We start from the raw sequence: 15,706 nt of genomic DNA, 5'->3' as shown, positions 1-15,706 counted from the left end.
TTCTGTTCATTTTCTTCGCATAGGATAAACATATTGAAATGAAATTTGGTATACAGGTTTATCTTGATAATATCTAGGTCAAGTTTGATATTGGGTAAGATCGAGCAATTTTCAACAGAGTTATGGCGTTTGGACTTGGAAAAATTCGAGTTATTTGCAGTTTCTACTCATTTTCTTCTCATAGGATAAACATATTGAAATGAAATTTGGTATACATGAGGTTTATCATGATAATATCTAGATCAACTTCAATATTGGGTACGATCAAGCAATTTTTGACAGAGTTATGGCGTTTGGACTTAAAATTCAAGTTATTTGCAGGTTCCGCTCATTTTTTCCGCAGAGGATGAACATATTGAAATGAAATTTGGTATACAGGTTTATCGTGATAATATCTAGGTCAAGTTCAATATTGGGTACGATCAAGCAATTTTCGACAGAGTTATGCCCCTTGGACTTAGAAAAATTCCAAATATTTGCAGTTTACATTCATTTTCTTTGTGGATGTTTCCAAGGGAGGGGGGCATAAGTGTTTCACAAACATCTCTTGTTGGTAGTTGATTTTAATCAGCTCGTCTTTGCAGTTTCTGGCAAACTGGAAGTGAAACTGATTAGCAGAGTTTCTGAAAACCAGAAAATTATATCAGTCATTATATAGGACTGATGACTTAGTGTGTTTTACTAGTCAGGAGCGAGTCTTATCAGTCCGAATAAAACATTTACAAGTGTAACAGTAGTAGTTTAGTGTTATGTAATTGTTAAACAAAATATGAAGCGTAAACATTAAATAAAATCGGTCTTTAAAATTTGATGTTTTTCTTATTAGATTAAGGTCCCCCATACCAAATGAAAGTGGCAAATTACATGCAACAATGAGTGATGTTTGATAATTGTTGTTGTCGAAAACGCGGCCAGTATCGCATTAATGTATTAATACTTAACGCTTACTTGCACAACTGGTCGTGAGTTTCCTATATGGTTAATTCTGTGGAAATCGTAGCTGTGATCTCAATCCACACTTTACAAATGCTGTGTCTCTTGGCCGTCATCTTTTAGTGAAAACCCAAAGATTTATCACTGTAGCTTTGTAGAATAGATGTTTGTATCTATATTTTGTATCTATATGTTTGTATCTATGTCAGTTGACATTAAAAACCTGTTTTCGGTAATACTATTTATTTTGATTGCCCCAGAATGACTCATTAAATATGTGGGTTAAAATTGCCACCACATATTGAATGAATAAATCAAATCCAAAGCGATTTCATTACAGTACGCCAAATATTTGATTGTTTGAAGAAGGGGAATTTTGGTTTTTTTCTCTTTTGACCTTTGGGTTGACCCCGCAAAGGGGAACAACTTTTGAAAAGTGTGGATTGGACTATTGTGCTTTAAATATATGTTGTAGATTTCTCAAGTAACGAGAACAAATAAAGCTTTGATTTGATAAAATACTTATTTTTACTAACTATTTGGGCATACATATAGTATGTTAATTGTCCCTCTCGACAGCATTTCCCCTCAATTTCTTCACGGGAAAAAGTTGCAGTCTTGTGGACCATCACACTTGCTTTTGTCCTCATAGTCAGTTAATACATTTAGGTGTAAAGAAAACGGAATGGGTTTACAAGAACCTGTTTGATAAAACTAGTATTGCTTTTGGAATGCACGTCATCATGAAACAGAAGAGTCAATCAATATTTTATCTTCCACTTTAGTGGATTATTTCCATTTGCTCACAACGAAAGTGAATGAAAATTTGAAAAAAAAAATCATACAATATTCAGTCGCAGCAATTTCGTTAATCAAAGTTTTAAACATTTGTTCTATTGTATTTAGCTATAGATTTATTCAAATCATTTGAATGAATTCGGGAAAGTCACATGTGTATTTTATCGCTTCTCGTTACACTTTAACACGCATAAATTACTTGCTACATTTAACTTTTTTAGTAATCTTACAACAAATATTGATTAATTATACAAAATAAGTTTTTAAAACACCAAAACAAATAATATTCAAGTTGAACGCACGTTTTTCTTACCGTACAGCTGTGTATATAAAGAAGATGGGGGAATAAGATGGCGCAACTGCCCATTTGGTTTAGTCGTAAAATACAATTTCAAATTTAGCATTTTTTAAATTAAATATATTAGAGATGTTATAATACAACTTTACAAAATGGTAATTTCTAACTATATTCAGTTTGAAATATTTCAAAAATACGATAAGAAAAAAATAATAAATCTTTAAGTTTTGGTGGTATCGAACCCACAACCTAAAAACCCAAGTTCTATAAAGTTTCCTAATGTCTGGTGCTCTAACCACTAAGCCATTTCATTCAGAATAAAGTGAGTTGTTTAAGTGCTATATGAGACATTAGCCACGAATTTACGGACTTGTATTATTTTTCTAAAACGTTCAATTGTTGAGCTACAAGATGACATTTTTGAACTATAGTGGGTCATCTCTCCACATTTTTGTTGAGTAAAATCGGTTTAAATTCCATTAAACCACATTTAGACTGTGACAAAAAATATAGAGCTCAGACCCACTCTATGAAAGAAAAGGCATTGAAGTTATAAAAAAAAACACTATTTGGAGGTTTTGACACGCATATGCCAGTTTAAATCAATATATTGCAAGTTTTTAAAATATTTAAAGGTTACAACCCGATGTTACGTTAAATATACATTGTTTTTAATTATTTTTTTAAAAAAGTATCAGATTTAATGATATTTTAATTTTGCCGTATCTAATCATTCCTCATATGGGCATTTCACGCGCCTTCTTTGATTTTATTCTTTGCATGTACTAGACAATAGATCTAGGGTTCGCAAATCCCGGCAATATTTTCAGAAAGCTATAGTTCTGTAGCTCAGCAGAATTCTACAGTCATCTATGAAGCACATTTTTTTGCCTTCATGTTTCATTATTTTTTTAGCAAATATAGCATGGATGTATACGCTACGGCCGATGTAGCATTGCGTTAAGTGACACTTTCTAACCGGTGTTTATTTCAATTGCGAGTCGCAACACACTGGCTTATTTATGTAGGCCCGCAGATTTGTAAATGCATGTTGACAACATGATGCTAACACTTGGAAACAAATGTCAACGAAAGTTCATAATAGAGATGTACTCGCGAGTTAAAAATTATTTGAGAACAAACGGGGCGATGTTTACGTACATATGTAAATAATGTTATCTGTAAGTGAAAAAATGCCCCAAAACCAAAGAAAAGATTCTCTAATACATTAAGCAGGGACGGGCGCATATGAATTAAAGTCACTATTTGTACTTCGCTCATCGAATTGCGTAATTCAGTTCATTGTGAAAAAATTCGACAGAAACTGTTTAGGTAACAAAATTATTATATCTTACATTACCGTTCACAATGTACCATAAATGTATATATGGAATATCGCATGAGTTGAACCGATTCTTTTTTCTCACAAAAAAGCTAGCGTTTGCTGCAAATTAGAGATACGCGAGCTGACACGCCGTGAAATCCATAAGCCGTTTTACAGCATATGTAAAAATAAATCTGAACTGAAAATCTTTGAAACATCGTAAAATATAGTTTATATACATGTAAAAAAGCGACTCGATCGCGATTTGCACGTGAATTTTACAATCCGACGTCGATTAGCGTGTTTGAGACAAAGTCAACAGCAAGTAAAGCGTCAACATCAGTAGTAAATATTGTCTGGTGAATATTGAGGTGCCTGTAATAAAATTAATGTTTCTACAGACTGAGTGAGGTACAAAATAAAGTACATTGTAAATCACAGGTCAGTCCAAAAATTAAACACATTTGTATCGTAAATTTAAAGTTTTTTGTGTGTTTGAAAACACACGCACACTTGTAGAAGAAAGTGTGCCATTGATCGGTTGAAGTTCAATAAAATGTAATTTATGTAATATTCATTGTCAGTATCTGTAGTGAATTCTTTGGAATAAGCTACAACAAAATAAATATACTGCTCAACTAAAACTTGTGCGTTGAAAATGACTGAATTTATCGATGAAGCATGCTGAAATATGAAATGGCAATCCAGTTTAAATAGTGTGTTTCTGACAATTGTTTACATCATACAATTCATACATTATTTAAATGTACATGTTTGTACAAAATAATAAGCAGCTATAACGCTTGAAATATCTGAATTAAGATGAAAATTAATTCTCATACTGAAATCGACACGTAGATAAAACATTGCCTGTAACACTGCATACATGTACCTAAAAGAGTTATCGTTTCTTATCCGCTAGGGTCCCAGTGAGAAATACTCTTCCGGTCAGGACCGTAGCAATAGACCGTGGCTATTTATAGCCACCGTCTAAAAAAAGCACTAAAAAGTTATACCTATAAGCCCTTAAAAAAGTTACAAAAAGTCATAACTAAGTTAGCACAATTTGGAACCATCTGATCAATTATGGTTCCAAATTAGCATCAAAAAGTTATACCTATATTGTAACTTTTTGCTTAAGTACAAAAAAGTCATAACTAGAGTGTAACTATTGACAATTTATTTTTTTCATAAATTTTAAAATAAAATAGGTATAAAAAAGTTATCAAAAAGTTATAATAAAGTTATCATGTAGGTACAAAAAAGTTACAAATTAAAGTTACAGAAAAGTTATCATTTAGGTACAAAAAAGTTATACATATAGGTACAGAAAAGTTATCATGTAGGTACAGAAAAGTTATACATATAGTAACAGAAAAGTTATCATTTAGGTACAGAAAAGTTATACGTATAGTTACAGAAAAGTTATCATTTAGGTACAAAAAAGTTATACATATAGGTACAGAAAAGTTATCATGTAGGTACAGAAAAGTTATCATTTAGGTACAGAAAAGTTATAGATGTAGGTACAGAAAAGTTATACATATAATTACAGAAAAGTTATCATTTAGGTACAGAAAAGTTATAGATGTAGGTACAGAAAAGTTATACAAATAGTTACAAAAAAGTTATCATTTAGGTACAGAAAAGTTATGGATGTTGGTACAGAAAAGTTATACATAAAGTTACAGAAAAGTTATTGTTTAGGTACAGAAAAGTTATAGATGTAGGTACAAAAAAGTTATCATTTAGGTACAGAAAAGTTACACAGAAAAATTACAGATGTAGGCAAAAAATATCTATCTGTATCATAAACTTCAGATAAAAAAAACCCCAGGTACATGTACAGGTGTTATACTGATGAAAAAAAGTCCCTAATGTTGACATAAAGAACTTTTCATCAAATTGTTTTTGCTCTTGAATAGGAATTTTAAAAACAGCTCTGTTCATGTGAGCAAAAGAACACAAGTCAATGTTTTTGTTAATCAATATGTTTACTGAATTATATTTACATCTAATGAATATGCTTTCCTCCATTTCTTATGGAAACTTATAGTTAACGCCTTGTTTAACGATTGGTCGAAACCTACAATGACCTTAGAAAAATCACTGAAATAATCAGGATGATATCAATGCAGACTCACATTCCCATTGAAGACAATTTGGCTGTTTCTTTTAGCTAACGTACTGATGTACATTAAGAATAATATAGTAAATTTAACTTACTCTTCCCATACCAAAACATTCTCACAATTTGCTCATGAGCAGCTCATGTGAGGACTAACAAGATTTCCTCACGTGAGTTGCTCATGTGAGTCTTATGTGCAATTTAACATGCAAATTAGGTAAAATGCTCACGTGAGAAAAATTCTGCACACGAGCATTTTTTGCTCACGTGAGGAATAGATCTGCTCACCAAGAGTTTTGCTCACATGAGGCTCATGAGGCTTATGAGACTCATGAGGCTCATGTGCAACAGTTGCTCACTTCAAAGACAATGGACAAAAATTGAAATTAAAATCATCAATATATATTTACATCAGTCATTTTAAAAATACAATTTCATACATTGTTTAACATTACATTTACATAAATCTTTAGAAAGTTTACCAATAATAAATGCTGGCATGTTGAAACTTGTATTGCAGTTTGATCACACAAAGCAGTGTAACACACAGACGGACTTGGAAAAAAAATCACAGTTCACAGTAGGCAAAGTTCAATTTAAAGGGTACCTGCAGCTCAGCCGATGTGAAACATATGTTAAAGAGTTTATTTACCAAAATTTAATGCAAAAAACCGCATCGAAATTGGTGCAAAAATAATGAAGTTACGCCCCTTCAAAGTGGATATTTTTACCTGCTTTGGGAAATCTAATCAAGAGAAAACAGAATTAGGCGATAACGAGGCTTCAGCGGAAGTGACGTCACGAGGTCAACACGACGGAAATTTCCTTACAAAGCTATACAAATTAAATTCGATTTTTCAGCCAAAATGATTGATATAGGTCTGATGTTTTGACGTATTTTGTTAATTTAAGTATTGTAGATCTAGAAATTTGTATCCGTTATTATTTTATTACAATCTGATTTCTTTTTAAACGATTTTAAAATTTGTTATTCTCGTCGCCTTTTTACCGATGAATACGATATCTTAAAACGCTTACATGGGCAAATTTATGTTCATTATTCATTTTATTGATTACATAATATCCTTTCACACACGAGTGATCCGAGATAATGACACAGGTAAACAGGTAAACTAACGAAGCCACTGCTCCAGACACACGTGTATCTGGGGTATGTATACACAAGGTACACGAGTCTGGTGAACAAAGAGAGGGTTTCACACCTCTAGACTGGTAAATTGATTTGTGTATAATTAGCTACTCAATTGTTAAAAGATAAAACAGAAAAATAAATTAGACTGTGTAAAATCAAGCATTCGTCAGCTAAAACATGTGTATAGTCCGACAATCAGTGATTAAAGAAGCATGCATGATACTATTGAATAGTAAAACTAATGTTCAAAGTAAATGCCTTTATTGTTACTTATCTTATCACTTAAATAATGACAAAAATTTACAATTCTGCAATTGAAACCTTTTTTATGTGATCAAGTAATTATTTCGGATTTATAATTTTTTATTTAATAAAGTGCAACTTTTTTTGGAGCGCTATGGTCAGCAATTAAACGCTTTATAACTCCGTATAGCTTAAATTGTAATACTGACAACGAATCATTATGAAATCTAAATAAACTGGAACATTTTGACAAAGGATGTAAATAAATGTAAAATTAAATTCCAATATCGTATTTTTAAAAGAATACGAGACAGACATAATCATGCATGCAGCCATCTTGGACTTTCGCCTTGATCCGTTTATAATCCCGTGTTTGTTTGTTAAAGAATGCATACTATTTTGATTGTTATTGGTCCGATATCAATATTATTGAATAATCGGGCGACATCATTTGTAATGTTATGCCTTATACGAGGAATATACCCCGAGTTACCTTTTACGAAATATCATTATGTATCATCAATATTATTATTATAATCAGTTAATAATGTCACCGAGAAATCATTCGAAAGAATGACAATATTAACAAAATATGTTTCGTATAACAATAATGCTTTGATTAATTGTCATTTTGCTACATATGGTGTGCATTTATATGTAAAATGTGTTACACATTTGACGAAATTCATGAAGCAAACAATTGTCCAAATTCGGCATTTTTGTTCGATAAAATACGGGTTAAACTCAAACGACAGTATGTAATTAGTCATCCAGGGTTGATACGGAAACAAAATAACAGAAAAAAATATTCATATATCGATTAAACAATGCAAGAAAACGAACAGTTTTCATACGATATTCCTGTTTCTCATACAGCGGCGTTGACCCCGTGACGTCACAGTTCATCTCGCGCCAAAACGGCTTGATTCAAAACTCGTTCAGGTGTGAAATCGGGTTTTCCCCAAATATCTCGAAAACTACTTATGCGATCGATGTAAAATTTTCAGGATGATGTTTTTACACATAGATCTCCATTATATCAAAAATTGACCGGCACTGCAGGTACCCTTTAACCATACAAAGTAGTTCATAAGTACTGCACGAACACTGGCTGCATTACAATCGATCGAGGCATTCGTCTCCAACATTCCAAATGTCCTTTCTTTGACAGTCTCGTGTCTCGCATGCTCTCTGATTTCACACATAAACTGTAAACCACACAAACAGCTGACTACCAGAACATCACAATAATATCCAAATGGACACAACCAGACTTCAGCATGTATAACTTCTCCATTACTTAAATTACGTCTTCAATTTTTTTGTTGCATCATTCATAAAATCAGCGAGCTTTTCATGGTTTTCTTCAGGTCTGTGCAACTCAGGGCAGGCCTATTGGAAAGATGAATAAATTTGATATCAGTGAAATTGTTAAAAGTTTTCATATTTCAAGCAGTTTTTAAGAAAATCATTATATAATACTGCAACTATTAATATTATCAGATTCTACACAAGAAAAACATAAACTCTTTTCTTCGTGTCATAAAATTGTTAATCAGTGTTAATAATAATAAAAAATGTAGTTAGAATTATTTGTTCAAAAATTATTGTCAGATAAAATGTCAAAGAAAAAAATAACTTGTGTGTTTTACATTCGAGACACCGGTATTTGCCCGATGGTCAGTTGGAAATTGTTCAACCCCGTTTTAAAGGTAGATGCTAAGATCACAGTATTTCGTTTCATATTCATTCTAATTACAAACACGTTTAACTGCCATTCAAGTGATTCAAAGAATATATTTGAACAAGTTAATGCTCAACTTACTTGAAGTGCTCATACAGAAGATGCAGGGGGTGTCGACACTCGATTCATTCATTCAGATTCTTCCTCTGTTCAGCCGTGGATTTTTCACACTAAAACACTCCATAGAAGAATACCCCATTGACAACGTAGTTTTTAACCTTATCAACTGGTAGTACCGTACAGAATCAGATAATTCCCTTTTTAATTCATTTCACCGTCATCTGTGATGGTAGACAACATGGCGGAATCGAATATGAAAATTGGCGGCTGGCATTTAAGCGACCAATGAGCGCGCGCGTAGCTTAGACTGGTTCCCCCGCCACTGCGTTATTTACTTCGTTTTGGGCGAGAGCGAGAACCAGACTAGCGGGTAACTTTACATTAAAACAAAAGTAAAAGTAGAAACAAACAGCTTACGAAAAATCACAATATCAAGCGGTTTTGTCAAATTCTCATATCTAAATAGTAAGTTGAGTGATAATTGAATTTAGGAAAAAAAGAATATAACGTTACCAAAAAAACCCAAAAAAACCTGACAGTTTGGTGTTCACGAGAAAAATGGGGTGGGGGAGGGGGTGTCAAAATGTACCTGTTAACAAAATTTTGCAATTGCTTACGTGAGGAAAAACTTGCTCATGAGCAATCAGGTGAGCAAATTTTTGCACATGTGCAATTTGGTTAGTATTTTCCTCCCTAACAGAGACTAACAATCTGCACATGAGCAAAATGAATTCCTACCTAATTTGCATACATTTCTTACTAGATTCTCATGTGCTTCTCATGAGCTGCTCATGAGCATTTGTTAGAATGTTTGGTACGGGTTTACAAACAATTTATTAATTTGTTAAAAGAAAGATGTAAATATAAACAATATAATGCTTTCTTTGACGATTCATGCAGGTAATGAAGGGAGAAAAATTTACATAACTCGCTAATGCGGGTAATGTATTTTTTCTGCAATGTCGCTACATTCATATCCCGCATATATCACCAAAGAAAGCATTTTATTGTTTACATAATTATCTCAAATCATTACAGACCCTATATGCAAGTTTTTGAAATAAAGCAATAATCTAACATAAAAGCATTTGGGATTACATGTGTGTCTAATGTTCTTGCTAAATTTGAATAGAAAGTTTGAAAAACATTATTTTGTAAACCAAATTTGACCAAAACCTTCATAAAGCATGTTTTAGGTTAAATTCCTAACATATACTAGCATGATTTTGTTCCAAACATACTAGTATGATTTTTAAAACAGTCCTGGTTCTAGATGATACCAATGACCTGCGGTAATTTATCAGCAAACAACTGGATCTGTTTCTTGAATCTGTTCCTAAAATGTATAAAAAAGAATGTTTCATTATATGGCAATTTCTTACTACATGTACTTTCATTGTAACTGTTAAAATCCTTGACAACTACCTTATACTTAAAACAGAAAATTATATAGCATACCAAGTTGAATATATATTTGACCAGCACCTGGCAGGTGAAAACTGGTTTCTGTTTACACGGCTGCATGTATTTCTATGGGAACGGTTGCTCTTGCATCTGATCTCTTTCATAGTATTATCGTCGTCCTCCATTAATCTACTTTAAAGAAGGCAATAAAATTTAAAACATGATACTGTTTGACAAATTTCAATATACGTAGCATAAATTATTATTAAATATCAGTAAAACTTTTCAATTCTCTGTTGACCTGGTACCCCCCCCCCCCTCCCCCCTTCTCTCTAAAAAAAAAAAGTCAACATTGATACAGCAGTTGCCATTATATTTTCAGATTTACAATAATCATTTACTAAAAGATATACATAATATATGGTTAAAATCTGTATATCTTTACTTGATAAACACACACACTTACTTTTTTCATCTTGTATTAATGATGTATCTTCAATCTGGTGTACAGTCTGCTAGCTGGACTTGGTTGGGATTTTTTCTGCAATACAATGATACTTTTCTTAAAAGAGTCGGCCATAATTTGATTATATATAGAATGTACATCACTAGATATACATGGCTGCATAAACTTTGATATAGATGATAAAATCATGCACTTCTTATTAGAATTCTAGAAATATTCCAAATGAAATTCATTTCTAAGTGCAAAGCAATAATATAGAAATTGAGATAAGCAAACACAAATGAATTATTTAAAATGACTTGTTTGTATATCAGACTTACCCTGAATGGAAATGGTCATCCACAACTAAAGCCATATCATCCAGGTCTTAAGCATGTCTATCTTTATGAAACCACTGCTTGCAGTTTCATTACTACATACAACACGCTGTGATTCTGCATATTTCTTAAAAAAATCAGGAAAATCTTCACAACAACTCCTGACTTCTTTGCCCATTTCAAAATTTGATGGCAGAATGGCAATTGTCCAATCAGAGTTCACGAAAGTCAAAGTTTGAAATTTTGGCCAATCACAATATTATCTAAAGAATTCTGCATTAAAATGAAACAAATTTTAGTAATATTTTCTTTCCTTACAACCTGTTAGTTTATTAACCGATCATCAAAACTGGGCATTTCCGGTCTCAAGAGCCGCCATTTTGAATAATTTGAGGGAATTTTAAAAACTAAATGAATTTAAATACCAATGCATTTGTACAATTGATGAATATCTAAACCAAAATTTATAACATCTTTTTTAAATAAAACATGTTTCCCAAAGTTTAAAACACTAGGCCTTATAGCTATGTGCTGTTATTAATTACGATGAGAGATAGGCTAGTACTGGGAAAACGTACAGATGGAAATAGCAGTACTGTTCTTTGTTAACAGCATGTCTATTAATCAAATATGTGAATAAATATGGTGAACCCATCTCATAATAACAAACAATGCTACCTGCACCCCTCCCACCCACCCCCCCCCCCCCCATGCATTCGATGTCGTGGGAAAATTCTAAATCAATTTCTAGAAATCTACTCTATTCCTTTATTCATGGGGTAGGCCATGAAAAGTTGGAAAAATTTTCAGTGATAATATAAAGTTGATGCTACCCCTTAGTATTTAACAGTGTTTAAACGAAATCGTAATATGTCTAATGATGTTCAACAGACAGATAACAAAATAATGCTTGCAGGAGCAAAATAAAAATGTCTGCTGGTTAAAACACACACATAAACTTTTTATCTTAAACAAACATCAGTGTCATCACAGCACGGACTAATCATGACCTCTTTAGACACCCTTTACTGTTAACCTGGGATGTGTGTGCGTTCAGGCGGAAAGTGATTTCCTGTTTCTGCCTTATAAAAACAATAAAATTTTGGACAGGTGTTTGTGTTGCAATTGATGGACTGGATTCCCGTTATAATGGTTATGTCATTGTTTTCAAACAAATCTTAGTGATTTTACTAACCTACATCATCTCCCCCCCCCCCACTTATGGTGTTTTTTATAAAAAAAAACAAAAAAAAAACAAAGTTATAACGATATTTTGTATTAGTTTTTAGATTTATTGTGATTAAAGTCTACTTTAGACTTGAACCTCTTGGATAAGATACACTTAAATTTTTAGTGTAAAAATGACAAAGTCCAAACACATTCACAAATTGACTAAGTTCAATGTAGGTACATTTCAGTTATACTGAACATTTTCTAAGTTCAATGTAGGTACATTTTAGTTATACTGAAAAGTTTCTAAGTTCAATGTAGGTACATTTTAGTTATAGGGCAAAAGTTTCTAAGTTCAATGTAGGTACATTGTAGTTATAGGGCAAAAAGTTTAAGTCCAATCTAGGTACAAAAAAGTTATAACTTTTATGTGCCTAAATCTTAGGTACATAAAAGTTACACTTAAGTTACAGAAAAGTTATGACTAAGTGTAACTTTTTTTTGTATGGGCCCCTCTTTAAAACGCGGTGAAAATTCCAAAATCACAATCAAACTGGTTCAAGTTTTTCTAAGTGTATTTCTTTTCGGTGTTTATAGGGCATGTGAAGCCATATAATTTGTAAAATAAAAACGAATTGATGGACGGATTGTTTGAAAGATTATAATAATGGTAGGGCATTTCCACATTTCCAAAATTGGATGAGGAATTTGAATTCGTCTTATATTATATTGCTCTGAAATATGGATGATTTTTATGGCGTCGAGCGAAGCTCGAAAGCCATCTAGGGATCGTACGTCCGGAAGTTACATTTTAGGAGCCAAACAACTCAAATGAGTGCAAAGTTTTCGTATGTGTTTGAAGAAAAATAGATGACATACTTCAATTTCAAGCAGAACTGTACGTCAACAAAACAAGTTTGCAGATTCGAAATGGTTGCCGTCTTTAAAAATGTTCACATTTTATTGAAAACAATATGTCTCGGTTTCAGCGGATGAATACACTAGCACCGAGACACATGCGATAGCTGGGCTTACATACTCAATTTGGTTATGAAATGTACTAGCCTGCAAAATAGATTATTTTGTATCCATTTCGAAAATTGACAATGCACAAATGTTTGATCGTGTAGAAACAAAACTTCCTAATCGAGCGATAAGTACATCTACAACCAAAAGTTAAGTGAACTACTTTCACTTTGTAAACAACGTGAATGGGTGCTTTCTTTTATCTACCCCCGATATTTTCGGCCCGTGTCATTTGGACCCTTGTGCATTTTAGATGAAATTGATAATAAGAGACAGAGTGGTTATCAGCAGTATACAATATGTAGAATTAAACACAATAATAATTTTAATTTTTATTTCCATATAAATAGAGAAAAAAAAATATAAAAATTTTATAAGTCCTAAGATATTTCTATAAACTTAAATTTTCAATTGAAATTCAAAACTTTTTAAGAGGTGAGCAAATTTGTAATGAATTGTAAATTTATAAGTTATGTGATAAATAACATTTTCTATTTTTTTTTAAAGTTGACTAATGTATTTTTTATTTTTTTATTTTCGATAATTTATGAAAAAAATACCAGCTTTTGAACTTGGTCATTTTTTGGCAAAATATTGCATATAGGGTGGTCATTTTTTGGCAAAATATTGCATATAGGGTACCCTCATTGTACGGATAACTCCTCCTACAGTTCTCAAGATAGGAAATTTTTCTTTTGCAGATCAGTTATACATATATCAGAGGTGTGCTTATTGCTAGGATTTTGGTTACTGATAATTTATGAAAAAAATACCAGCTTTTGAATTTAGTCATTTTTTGGCAAAATATTGCATATAGCGTACCCTCATTGTACGGATAACTCCTCTTACAGTTCTCAAGATAAGAAGTTGTTCTTTTGCAGATTAATTGTACATGTATCAGAGGTGTGCATATTTCTAGGATTTTTATTTCTGATTATTTATGAAAAAAATACCAGCTTTTGAACTAAGTCTTTTTTTAGCAAAATATTGCATATGGGGTACTTTATTTCACTGGATATGGGTTGACATATGGATACAGTTCGCATATAAAAAGAAAACCCGGTTAGCTGTCACATTGACAGCTTTTCACTTGTTTAAAAAATTATTTAGGTTTTTACTGTTAAAATTAACTTTAACTCGACGCCATTGTGGCCCTTCAGGCCTTTGATTTATTATTTTACACAAATGAGGAATGTATATACAGTGGAGCCTCACTTATCCGGACACTTTTGTCCCCAGGCCAAATCGTCCGGATAGGTGAAGCGTCCGGATATCTGAATTGTGATATTTACCTTTAATATTTATGGAAACATAACTCATAAATTAATTATACAATTAAATATTTTATTTTGATAGCCATAAGCACTACAAAAAAAGTTTAGTTTTTTTTTAAATTAACAAAACAAAATATTGTTAAAAACATTATTTAAGGTATGTTTTTTCCACATGAAACCAAGCACTACATTCTTCAAGGCAACACATGTACATGTACATAACAATCACTGTATTAAACCGATAATTTAATTACATTCGCATAACAAAGCGAAGAGAAGAGAGTCGGTGTTCCACTTTACGCTGACAAATCTTTTTCTTCAAGCTAGCGGTGATCACAACTCTCGCTCTCTTGGCCGGTGGTGTTGACATGTTTGAAGCTGCTCAACATTTGATGATTAAAATGGGTGAAAATCTGTATATATTCCCTTATTGATAATTGTCCAAGCTATTTTTTCATTGACGGAACTTACCCAAGCTAATTTAACGTATCCATCTTTCTATAGAGTTAATTGCACGAGAGCGATATTTACAAGTAGCGTGAACAATCATCCACGCCATGTTTGGCATAAATTATTATTACACTGTTAATTGAACACACGCTATAGAATTAATGTCGATAAGCTGAACATCCCAAGCTGTCTTAATAACTATCGTAAACAGAACTCAAATTATCAAATATTTCATTTCAATTACGTTTTAAAATGAATAGGCGTACGAACGATCTAATCACACTACGATTAATAGAATTTTAATTCAATCAATAGTTGACTTTTTTAAACACAAATTAAACAATTTTCATGACATTTTAATCAAACAATAACAGTTCATAAGTTAAATGGCGACAATTAAACATGTCGCATCCATGGTTATCATTATATCCTCGGCCGAGTACATAACGTGACCAGGTGACCCCGATTACCGGACGAAGGCATTGTTTAAAACCAACAACCAGTGTCAGATGTTTTTACACCAATTTGCACTTGCGCATAAAAAACTTTTGTGCCCCCGAACACTTAAATGTGACCGTCCGGTTAAATGAGGTAAAATTTAAAGGAAAATTGTATTATGTGGTAAAATTTGACCGTCCGGATCCGGAACGCGGAATTCCGGATAAACGAGACAAATTATTGTGTAAAAATTCCGTTCCCAATAAAAATCGACCGGTAAGTGAAGCGTCCGGATATCTGGCGTCTGGATATCTGAGGCTCCACTGTACATCCCTTATTGTCTCTAATTTTATTTACAGACCCTGAAACGTGCTACTACACCTCTAAAACGAACCGTACCGTTCCGTTCACAAAACGAACCGTACCGTTCACAAAATGAAACGTACCGTACACAAAGCGTACCATACCGTTCACAAAATG

General features: G+C 32.5%; 1 protein-coding gene and 1 long non-coding RNA gene across 8 annotated transcripts in view; one reads left to right on the top strand and one right to left on the bottom strand.

The window, feature by feature from the left end:
• The window catches only part of LOC105340715 (multidrug resistance-associated protein 1), a 411,670-nt gene that overhangs the window by 125,638 nt on the left and 270,326 nt on the right, over positions 1-15,706 (top strand). The window lies entirely within an intron of this gene.
• On the bottom strand, positions 4,571-11,292 carry LOC109620294 (uncharacterized). 2 transcript variants are annotated; one of them, XR_010707349.1, is made up of 5 exons: positions 10,872-11,292; positions 10,552-10,626; positions 10,140-10,277; positions 8,703-10,017; positions 4,571-8,269 (listed from the first exon to the last, which is right to left on the bottom strand). It is a non-coding gene; the product is annotated as an uncharacterized lncRNA (long non-coding RNA). The 2 variants fall into 2 exon arrangements; XR_010707348.1 differs by having other exon boundaries at positions 10,140-10,274; positions 10,872-11,291.

Source organism: Magallana gigas, chromosome 7 (genome assembly GCF_963853765.1).
Source record: "Magallana gigas chromosome 7, xbMagGiga1.1, whole genome shotgun sequence".
In the NCBI taxonomy this organism is placed as follows: Eukaryota; Metazoa; Mollusca; class Bivalvia; order Ostreida; family Ostreidae; genus Magallana; species Magallana gigas.
This window is presented reverse-complemented; position numbering and strand designations above follow the sequence as displayed.